Raw genomic sequence first — 11672 nt, 5'->3', positions numbered from 1 at the left:
CTGGATTTGTGGAGGAACTGAAAAATGTTGCACATCTGCAAACCTTCTAAAATCTGTTTCCAACGGTGGGAAAACTTAGACAAATTGATTCTCAGCAACATTTAAAATGTCTATTTCTTTACCTCCCTGAGCTCAGTGCTTAATTTAGATTTGCTGGTTAATGCATTACATTTATAGCTAGTTTATGTTTAGCAGTGAGGACGTGTACAGTTGTGGTCAAAAGTTTACATACACTTGTAAAAAACATAATATCATGGCTGTCTTGAGTTTCCAATAAGTTCTACAACTCTTATTTTTCTGTGATAGAGTGATCGGAACACATACCTGTTTGTCACAAAAAACAGTCATAAAGTTTGGTTCTTTCATAAATTTATTATGGGTCTGCTGAAAATGTCACCAAATCTGCTGGGTCAAAAATATACATACAGCAACATTAGTATTTGGTTGCATGTCCCTTGGCCATTTTCACGGCAACTAGGCGCTTTTGGTAGCCATCCACAAGCTCCAAAGCTTCAGGTCGAATGTTTGACCACTCTTCTTGACAGAATTGGTGCAGTTCAGCTAAATGTGATGGTTTTCTTGCATGAACCTGTTTCTTTAGCACTGTCCACATGTTCCCAATGGGGTTTAAGTCAGGACTTTGGGAAGGCCATTCTAAAACCTTAATTCTAGCCTGGTTTAGCCATTCCTTTACCACTTTTGATGTGTGTTTTGGGTCATTGTCCTGTTGGAACACCCAACTGCGCCCAAGACCCAACCTTCGGGCTGATGGTTTTAAGTTTTCCTGCAGAATTTGGAGGTAATCCTCCTTCTTCATTATCCCATTTACTTTCTGCAAAGAACCAGTTCCACTGGCAGTAAAACAGCCCCAGAGCATAATACTACCACCACCATGCTTGACAGTAGGCATGGTGTTCCTGGGATTAAAGGCCTCACCTTTTCTCCTCCAAACATATTGCTGGGTGTTGTGGCCAAACAGTTCAATTTTTGTTTCGTCTGACCACAGACCTTTCCTCCAGAAGGTTTTATCTTTGTCCATGTGATCAGCAGCAAACTTCAGCCGAGTCTTAAGGTGCCTTTTCTGTAGCAAGGGCTTCTTTCTTGCACGGCAGCCTCTCAGTCCATGGCGATGTAAAACACGCTTGACTGTGGAGACTGACACCTGTGTTCCATCAGCTTCCAAATCCTTGCAGACCTGCTTTTTGGTGATTCTTGGTTGACTCTTGACCATCCTGACCAATCTCCTCTCGGCAGCATGTGATAGCTTGCGTTTTCTTCCTGATCGTGGCAGTGACACAACTTTTCCATGCACTTTATACTTGCGAATAATTGTCTGCACAGTTGGTCTTGGGACCTGTAGCTGCTTTGAAATGGCTCCAAGTGACTTCCCTGACTTGTTCAAGTCAATAATTTGCTTTTTCAGATCCACACTGAGTTCCTTTGACTTTCCCATTGTAGCTTTTGTGGCTGAGTCTAATCACTGGGTCAAATGAGCCCTATTTAAATGGGCTCATGAGAAGTCAACAGCTGTGGTCAATCAGAATCACTTACAAGAAGTGAAGAGGCCATGACATGAAGCTAATTTGATTGACACAACTCTCTACATCACCAAAATTGACAATTTATGTTGCTGTATGTATATTTTTGACCCAGCAGATTTGGTGACATTTTCAGCAGACCCATAATAAATTTATGAAAGAACCAAACTTTATGACTGGTTTTTGTGACAAACAGGTATGTGTTCCGATCACTCTATCACAGAAATATAAGAGTTGTAGAACTTATTGGAAACTCAAGACAGCCATGATATTATGTTTTTTACAAGTGTATGTAAACTTTTGACCACAACTGTAGGTGTTAGTGCACACATCATCGACTAAACATGCTAAACAATGTGAAAACTACATATGTGCATCTTTGTACATGCAAACATTTTAATGTAAAGTTTTATCCACTAAGAACATTAAAAGTGTAGTACAGACGTTTAACAAAACTGAGATGGCCAGCATGCTAATGCTAGCCTGACTCTGCTATTGCTTTCCTCTACTAGCTAGTGCTAACCTATGAAGCTAAATATTAGGATTTTCAGGCTCAATGAAATTGTCACGTTGTGGTATTTTCTCTGAGTTTAAGCATTTGAGATATTGATAAAATATTTTTAAAAGTTTTAAACACTTAACAGAAAATATCTCAAAGTCCAGAGTGTTTTAATAAACAACGTAAATCTTGTTTGGACCTTTTTGACTCTCCTTGCCAGTAAATAATCTTTTATTTGCTAAAAAAAAAAAAACTCCTCCTAAAAGACTAATTTAGGAGTTTAGTAGCTTTATTTTCACAAAGTGTAACCTGAATGTTTTCATGAAAAGAATTAACAGCTAATATCTGACTTAACATTCTTGTCAAAGACCATTGAACAAGCATATAAAAACAAATGTACTCCATATTTTCTGATGCTTTCCAGTCAGATTTCTGATCATTTCATCAGAAACTTTGTCTTGGTTTTATGTCCAGCTCAGATTAATACATCAAATTTTAAGACATGTAACCTGATGACACATGATCACCTTCTGTTGAGTCAGAACCAGTTTACGGCAAATAAAACAGAAATTATAGCTTCGTTTCCTGAAAATGCAAAGCTTTAGATCAGCTCTCATAAAAATACTGCATAATGTGTAAAAACGACTGGTGCAATCAACGACTCAGAGATAAATCTGGACAATGACACAATGTGTTTCTAAAGATCCTTAGCATCACTTTAAAATAAAACATTTCTCATGGAAACAGGAAACAGCTCAGAGTTTCACATCATCCTGCACAGAAATTATGTTTCCTTTAAATCAGGTTTTCATGCAGTTCATTTGATATGTGACACAGACATATGGGTCCATTCACACCAGGCCTGTTTAGTCCACTTTAATCAAACTCCAGTTCATTTTTATAGAAAGTCCCGTCTGTTTGTTTGTTGAGGTGTGAACTCTAATCGACCTAAAAAGTGAACTCTGGTCCCACAAACTTCTGTTTGGGTTCGGTTGGAGTTAAATCTGGTACAAATGGAAGTGGATTGGTGATCGTTCCAAAAGCAGGAGGTGGACTACAGCGCAAGGCATTCTGGGTAAATTCAACCAAAAGCACTAGCCTAGCGCTAGCGGGAGATTTGGCTCATGATCTCCAGCCAAAGACAAAAGAGAAATCCTCCACTAAAATCTGACGCCACTCCATTTGTTTACATTTTGTGTGGCTGTTGGTGCAGCGCCCCCACAGGCAAGGAGGAGAACAGGTTTTTGAAGGGTTTGGTTCGTTAGATCGTAGCTGCGTTTAGCTAATCTAGCGCTAATGAAGAAATGGGTTGTGTGGATTTTAGCCAAAGACAAAAGAGAAAAACTCCAGCCACTAAAATCTGACGCCGCTCCATTTTTGTTTTTATTCGGCGAGGAAGGAAGTTGTCTTCTTCAGAGGTTTTTGTGTCGGTTCCTTCAGTGGTTCCTGGTGCAGCGCCCCCACAGGCGAAGAGGGGAACAGGTTGCTCAAAGGGTTTGGATTGTTTGACTCAGAGCAGAGAGAAAGAGAACCAGCTGAAAATGTAACAAATGTTGCAGTTTTGAATTTCATCCAGTTTGTTCATTCTGGAAACCTGAGAAATCAGGGCTGAAAACATTACAGTTTCAAATTATATTTCAACATCAGATTGAAATATTATATATTTTTCAAACTTTAATTTAGTTTTTTAATCTAAATTTCTCTTAATTTTTACTTAGAGAACTTTGAATTATCTTATGAATGGATGAATAGAGGATGAAAACCTGCTGCTTTAGTTTTAAACATGTTGGAGAAAAGATTTATTAGAGGAGTAAAAATAACTCTATTTTATACAGTGTTTCATGGTGTAGTTATTTATTGTTTGTACATCCCCTCTGATGTAATTTGGTAACAAACAGTAACCAGGCGTCAGTGACATTCTGCCAGTTCGGTTCGGTTTGCTGCAGATGAAGCATCATGGGTACAGTTCACACCACTTCCTTCCTGCTTCTGCATTCAGGACTTCTCACTTTTTGTTGTTTGAAGTTATTTAGTTAAAAATCCCTGTGTGGGAGTGACCCGGCATGAATAAAAAGCACCAATTTGCATGTTGCAGTTTTCTTCAGAAGTAGGGGGAAAAGTGGAAGAGGTGTGTAGGTGTGTGTGCAAAACACGAAGTGGGCAGGAAGGGAGGCGGGAGAGACGCTGAGGGCAGACAGGGACTGAAACTATCACACTTTTTTTAGCTAGTTTTCGAAAAATGGTGGGTGGACGGATATTTTAAGGATCAAATTAAAATGTGCGTCTTGAGATTTCTTTCTATTTATGTTTATTTACTCATGGAACATTTTGGCGTACGTGCGCTCAACATGTACAAAGGGTTTGACTTTCACTCAGACCAACTGAAAACTTCCTCCACTTTGAGGATTTCTAAATAAAGCAAATAGCTGAAAATGTCAGAGTGATCAGAATATTTGGAGATCCAAAAATACCTGCAAATTCAACATAAACCTGCTTTATTTATCTCAAAGGGAAATTAAATGTTAACTCAAGTATCTTCAAAGTGATGCTGTGGGTAGTAAAGATCTCCAGTAGCAGTCACTGTTGCAGTGAACCTGAGGAGGAATCTGACTGAAGATTGTTGCTGTATGACTGTCTGATGACTGGAATGAAAACCAGCTCAATTTCCAGGCAGCAGAAACGATATTCTGTGCCAGCATGTCTTGGATGACATCATCAGTTGCAGCAATGCTGATTCACCTCATTTGCTTTTGCTGCTTTTTTAAAATCTCCGTCTGGTCGCTTGGTTAGAAAAGCAGACAGAGAAATGTTGGAGTTTTGTGAATTATTTCAGAAGCTGTCTTCTCTTTGGCCCAAATGAACGCCAAAATAAATATTTATAGAAAGGGTCCAACTAATAACTACTGCAGTAATCAATCAGTCTGTTGATTATTCTGATGAATTATCAATTTGTCGGATTGTTTTGATGTAACTTCGTCTCTCAGCTGTAATAAAAGGTTAAAATAACTTCCAGTGGTGTCTTTGGTTTCACCGTCTCGTCTTTGCTCTCATTTTTTAATAAAAGGATCCATGATTAGTTGAACATGTTTTAATTTTCCTATTAAATAAAAAAGTTGCTGTTTGTGATGCATCAAAACTCATAATTACTTCTGAAAATTTACATCTTTTAAAGAAAAACAAGAATCTGAGAATTAAGAACGATAATAAAAAAGGTTTTAAGTAAATCTAGAAAAAGAAAATATGAAGGAAAACTGGAAAAAGGAAAATAAAGAAGAAAAAGTAAACAAAAACAAGAAATTTGATGAAAAAGAAAAATGAAAATAAAGAAAAAGAACAGATAACAAATATGGAGGAAAAGTAAAAACTAGGAGAAAGGAAAAAAATAAGAAATAAAAAAAATAAAGGAACATAAAGAAAAAACTGGAGTAAAATAAAAAACAGAAGAAAAAAAATAGGGAAAAAATAAAAACAAAGGCAAAAGAGCAAAGCAGCAAATATGGCAATAAATAATAATAAATAAATTTGTGGGAAAAGAGAAAAAATGAAACAAATTAAATAAAAAACACAAAAAGTTGAAAGAAAAACCAGGAAAGAAAATAGAGGAAAAAATAAAGCAAAACAAAAGGAAAAAGAACAAAACAGGAAATGAAAGAAATGAAGAATAAAATGGAAATGTACAGAAAACATGGGAAGAAAGAAACAGAGAAAAGTTAAATACAGAAAACAGAAAAAGTAGAAAGAAAAAACCCAGAAACAATAAACAAAAGGAGTAAAAGTTTCTGAAGACTAAATAACGGTTGAGCTGCAGGCCTGAGTTACACATTAACCCGTCTGACCAGAGGGAGGAGTGGCTCCGGCTGCATGAAGGGGAAGTCTGACCAGAACCGAGCCGCGGCTCTGCAGCAGCAGCAGCTGAAATAAACTTCAGAGTCTGAATGAAACCTGCAGCCGTTTCCTCTCCGCTCTGAGCCGCTGCTGTGAAACAAGCAGAGCAGGAAGTGAGGAGACGATCTGCGGGACTCAGACCGCCGATGCCCCGCAGAGACGCGCCTCGCAGCTGACGCAACAATCCATGGGTACGTCAGATCCACCGACTCCGCTGTTATTTAGCTCCGTTTTACTTTAAAACTGCAGCTTTTCTGTGTTTGCGTGAGCGCAGGCTGCACCGCAGATCTGCAAGTCATCCAGCGGAGCCGTTTCTGGTTTATGAGCTTCCTTCTGATTCACTTCTCAGCTCCACTGTTTAAAACAAACAGAAAACATGCATGAACCAAACGGCGCGGGTTTTATTAACCTTTTAATAACATTTAGAAACTTTCGCATTAGTTAAAGTGTGGCGATTAACCGAATCTTAACCGGCTGTCGATCTTCTTCATTTTGTTCATGTCGGTATTCTCAGTGCTTTTTATTATTATTATTGTTTTAAATGAAAATTCAAGTTATTTTTCAGGGTGAAAACTGGAGTTGCTGTTGGCTGTTAGCCCCGTATCGCCCAGACCCAGTTAGAGTAACTTCAAATTTCAGTTTCCAAATGAATTTTCTTATTTATTTAGAGAAAAAACAAACAAACAAACCTGATTGCATGTTAAAAAAAACTAAGTGCCTCCTAATACTAATACTTATCAACTTGGTGCCAACAGCTGCCATCAAGCTTCTTTAAAGTCACTCAAGGCATTTCGCTTCACTTGCTGTTGCACAATTGATGAAAATCACCATGAAAAGCATCGTTATGTCCAGGTTTTGACTAGGCCGCTCCTAAATCTGCATTTTTTGTGTGTGTTTTTTTGAGGCATCATACTTCCACCACCGTGCTTGACTCTGTTTCTGTTGTTAGTTTTGCACCATACATATATTTTCCCAAACGTTTGTGGATGGTAAAGATGTTTTCAGTAAACGTTGGCGGGTCTTTGGGCTGTTTCGGGTCCGCTCTGGTTCTGGTCTTGGATCTTTTTCATGGAGGCCATTTTTTAAAATCCACATGCATAAATAAAAAAAGTTTAAACTTTTGTATCAACTAAACAACTTTAGAAACTTAAAGTCATTCAAATATTAAGACTTTGAGAAAATCATAACATTTGAAGAAACTTTTCCTTGTTGGATGCAAAACTCAAAACTTTATCTCTGCCTCATTTATCTTTGCAATGTCGATGAAATTCAGCATGAAAAGCATCTAAAGAAACGTACATCCTGGTTTTGACTGGGCCATTCCAAAAGCATAATTTTTCTTAGTTTTATGAGGCATCATGCTGCCACCGCCGTGCTTTACTGATTGTTCCTGCTGTGAGTTTTACACCAGATGTATGTTTCCCCAAAGTTTTGATGTTTTTAGTAAATGTTGGTGGGTTTTTTTTGTTCTTTTGGGTCTGAACTTAATGTTAATTTTGATTTATCAGTTTCTCCTGTGAAGGTTTTCCATTGTTTCGTGTTTTCTCAATGGTTTTCTGGAGTCTAAAAACCATAGAAATGTCTCTGGAGTTTTGACTAGATGAATTGATGCCAATCAGTTTGCTTCAAGCTGATCTGTTGTTGAATTATTTTGAAATTAGAGCCTGATGTGTTGCTTTTTAAGCTCTTTTGGCCTACTTCATGCTGCCAGGAAGGTCCTATTCAAGTCATTTAATATGCTTTAGAACCAAATGTTAGTGTAGTGGCTACTTGTTCTTTTCTATAAAGCCACTATATTGATAAATTAGCTTCAGTTTTCTTTGTTAGTATCGGTTAGCTTATCTCTTCTTAGTTGACGCGTTTCTGTTCATTGATATGTCTTGTGCATTAAATAATAAACAATACTTACGGTTCCACACAAAGTATGAACTTTACTTTCTTTGGCATAACATGAAAATTATTTTGTCTTGCACAGCATCCTTAAAATTAACGGTCAAAAACTGTGTAGAGGTTAAGCGACCACACTTCATCCAACATTCTTTTCTTTTTTACTCTTAAGTGACACCGCCCTTTTTATATATACAATTGTGTCCTTTAGGTGGCGCTGTTTTATAAAAAACATAGTAAAATAAAACCTTACTGTAAAGACAATATCTAAATATGCAAAAAGCATACAAAAAAGAAACAATGTTAAAACTAACATTTTTGGCTCTTACATTTCCGGCCCCATAATTGCACATGGAGAAAACATGTCAATTATATAACATAACTTTAGCAAGAGCAAAAACATAGAATATATTCAAAAAAAAAAGAAGTGATGTAACTGTCTCTATACAATGTCCTTCTTATGAATCAAGCATAACTTGTCAATGGGTCTTTCCAAAGTGTTGGTCATTGTTTTCACCAGAACCCTGCGAACTAGACCCTTCTTATCTGGCAAAGTTTTTAGGACTCTTCCCATGACCCATGCATTCCTGGGAGCAGTTTGATCCATGATTAGGACAACATCATCAGTGGCGAGGTTTTCTTTAATTTGAAACCACTTCTGACGTTCTTGAAGAATGGGAAGATACTCTTTTGTCCACCGTTTCCAAAATAGGTCAGCAATATACTGAGACTGCCTCCATCTTCTGCGAGCATAAAGATCTGCCTGTTGAAACAGTCCAGATGGTAACAGAGGTTGCTTTTTCAGTAACAGCAAATGGTTTGGAGTCAACGGTTCAATGTCATTAGGATCATCCGAAACACTTGTTATAGGTCTTGCATTAATGATGGCTTCGACCTCACAGAACACCGTTTGGAGACCTTCATCATCAAGCATCTGCTGTTTCAGCACAGAGCTTAGCACTCTTTTCACAGTTCGAACCTGCCTCTCCCAAACTCCACCATGATGAGAGCCGCCTGGTGGATTAAATATCCACTGAATTCCATTTTGTCTCAGTGTATCTTCAATTTTTGATTGGTTCCACTGCTCAATAGACTCGCACAACTGTCTTTCAGCACCAACAAAGTTAGTGCCATTGTCTGAGCGAAGCACCATAACTTGTCCTCTTCGACACATAAATCTCCGTATTGCATTTATACAAGAGTCTGTGTCCAGTGAATGAGCCACTTCTATATGCACGGCTCTGATTGCAAGGCATGTAAATAGGACACCATATCTTTTAACATTACTCCGTCCTCTCTTTATTTCGATTGGTCCAAAGAAGTCGACACCTGTATTAGTGAAGGGTGGTGAATCAGGCAAAACCCGATCTTGTGGTAAGTCAGACATTTTTTGTTCTCCTGGTTTTCCATGAAGCTTTCGACAAACAGCACAGTTTGAAAGCAACTTCCTTACTGCTGAATGTGCCTTAGGAATCCAATATTTCTGTCGTAGTTGAGAAAGCACATAGTTTCTTCCACTGTGTCCTGATTGCTCATGAATATTCCTGAGAATGAGTCTTGATATGTGCATGTCTTTTGAGAGAATAGCAGGATGTACAGCCTCTTCAGACATGGCTGAATTACAAAGTCTGCCACCAACTCTCAGCATGTTATCAATAAGGAGAGGATCTAATTTATAGATCTCACTGTTTCTTTTCACGCAAACGCCTTTTTGCAAAGATGAGATTTCTTCTGGAAACCGTTGGCATTGACTATACTGAACAACTGCCCTTTCTGCATCTTGTAGATTTTGTACTGATAGTGGATTCATTTTCATTTTAGTCTTGTACTCATTCATCCTCTTGACCATATCTGCGTTACTGGTTGTCTTTTGGATGAGTTGTCTTTGCTGGCTAAGTTGTAATAAGATTTCTTTGAGCCTTAGCATCCATGCTATAGCCTTTTTTAACTTGTACCAGCTGGAATAGTACTCAATCAGTTGGTTAATAGGGCATGGAGCACTTGTTGTCAATGTTAAGTTTACTTTTAGTTTCTTCTTCAACTCAACATCATCTTGGTCCACAAGTTTACTTTCATGACCTTCTGGCCATGACTCTTCCAGACTTTGAAGAAATGTTGGGCCGTTTATCCATTTCTCATTTTTCATAAAGTCTTCTGCTGTCAACCCACGTGATGCACAGTCTGCTGGATTGAGGGAAGTATTAACATATCTCCACTGAGATGGTTTTGTGTTTTCCCTTATAATTGCAACTCTATTTGCAACAAAAGTTTTGAATCTGTGTGTTTCAGATGAGATGTAAGATAACACTGTAGTGCTGTCAGTCCAAAACTGGGAGTCTTGTAAGTCGAGTTGCATTTCTTTCCTCAACATTTTGTCCATTTTTACAGCAACGACAGCAGCTGCAAGTTCCATTCTTGGTATTGTAGTCTGCTTTATCGGTGCAACACGGGCCTTTCCTATGATGAAAGCAGAATGGAATTTTCCTTCTTCATTCTTTAAGCTGAGATATGTGACAGTTCCGTATCCCAACTCACTTGCATCAGAGAAATGATGCAGTTTAGCTGTAATGGCAGACTTGAACTCAGGTGGTTTTATGCATCTGTTAATGTTGAAGCTTGAAAGCAAGTCAAGCTCATCTAGCCACTTTTTCCATTTTCTTGCAAATTCTTCAGGTATTTCTTCATCCCATCCAAGTTTGTTCTTGCACATCTGTTGGAGAAGAGTTTTTGGGAGAAGGGTGACGGGTGCTAGAAAACCCAGTGGATCATAAATAGAACTCACCACCGAGAGAAGTCCTCTTCTTGTCATCGGTCTGGTTTTCACATTGATAGTAAATGTGAAAGCATCACTTTCAGTGCACCATTGAACTCCTAGCGTTCTTTCCTTAGGTAATGTGTCATTACTTAGGTCCAGATCTTTGAACTCCTTTGCTCTCTCTTCTTCGGGGATGGTAGCCAACAGTTCACGGCTGTTGCTTGCCCATTTAGTTAGATGAAACCCTCCTGTGGCACACAATGCAGTTAATTCTTCAACCATAACAATGGCTTTAGCAGTGGTATCCACAGCCTTAAGGCAGTCATCAACATAAAAGTTATTTAGTACAGTTTCCACTGTTTCTGATGATGATTTGCTTTGATTATCCTCAGCTGTTCTCCTTAGTGCAAACATAGCACAACTAGGTGAAGATGTGGCACCAAATGGATGGACAATCATCTTAAACTCTTCTAGAGTTCTTGTGAAGTCACCTTCAGGCCACCACAAGAACCTCAAAAGGTCTGTGTCTTCATTTGCAACCTTTACTTGATGATACATTGCTTGAATGTCTGCTGTCATTGCAATAGGACCCTGCCTGAACCGGGTGAGGACTCCAATGAGGGAGTTAGCAAGGTCAGGTCCCTGTAGCAGTATGTCATTTAGGGATGTTCCTTGAAATGAAGCAGCACAATCAAAAACCACACGCAGCTTCTTTTTACGAGGATGGTACACACCATGATGTGGTATGTACCAAATCCTTCCATCTGGTCTGTTGAGTTGTTGATCCGGTACTTGTACTGCATAGCCCATCTCCAACATGTTTGAAATAAATGTTTTGTATTCATCATGGAACAATGGGTTTCTTTGAAATTTCCTTTTCAGATTAACTGCACGTTGTTCAGCCAATTTTTTGTTGCATGGCATTGTGACAGACTCATGTTTGACAGGAAGCTTCATACTGTAATGACCATTGATAGAACTCAGTGAGCTAGTTACTTTTTCCATGAAAAGGTTGTCTTCATGAGACATCTCCAACTTGTCATCACAGTTTCTCTCAGGGAAGTCATGGTTGTATTGTTGCCTTGTGAGTTCTTCTATTGTTTCCAAA

At 38.4% G+C, this 11672-nt stretch overlaps 1 protein-coding gene across 1 annotated transcript in view; it reads left to right on the top strand.

Annotated features, from left to right (window-relative positions):
- The first annotated feature begins 5936 nt into the window (after positions 1–5936).
- sh3bp2 (SH3 domain binding protein 2) overlaps positions 5937–11672 on the top strand; it is a 33562-nt gene continuing 27826 nt past the window's right edge. Inside the window, exon 1 of the mRNA XM_023337901.1 lies at positions 5937–6113. The gene's annotated coding sequence lies outside the window, so the exon portion shown is untranslated. The remainder of the gene's footprint in view (positions 6114–11672) is intronic.

The sequence above is a fragment of the Xiphophorus maculatus genome, chromosome 8 (genome assembly GCF_002775205.1).
Source record: "Xiphophorus maculatus strain JP 163 A chromosome 8, X_maculatus-5.0-male, whole genome shotgun sequence".
Taxonomy (NCBI): Eukaryota; Metazoa; Chordata; class Actinopteri; order Cyprinodontiformes; family Poeciliidae; genus Xiphophorus; species Xiphophorus maculatus.
The sequence above is the reverse complement of the archived record's forward strand: the minus strand, read 5'-3'. Positions and strand labels throughout refer to the sequence as shown.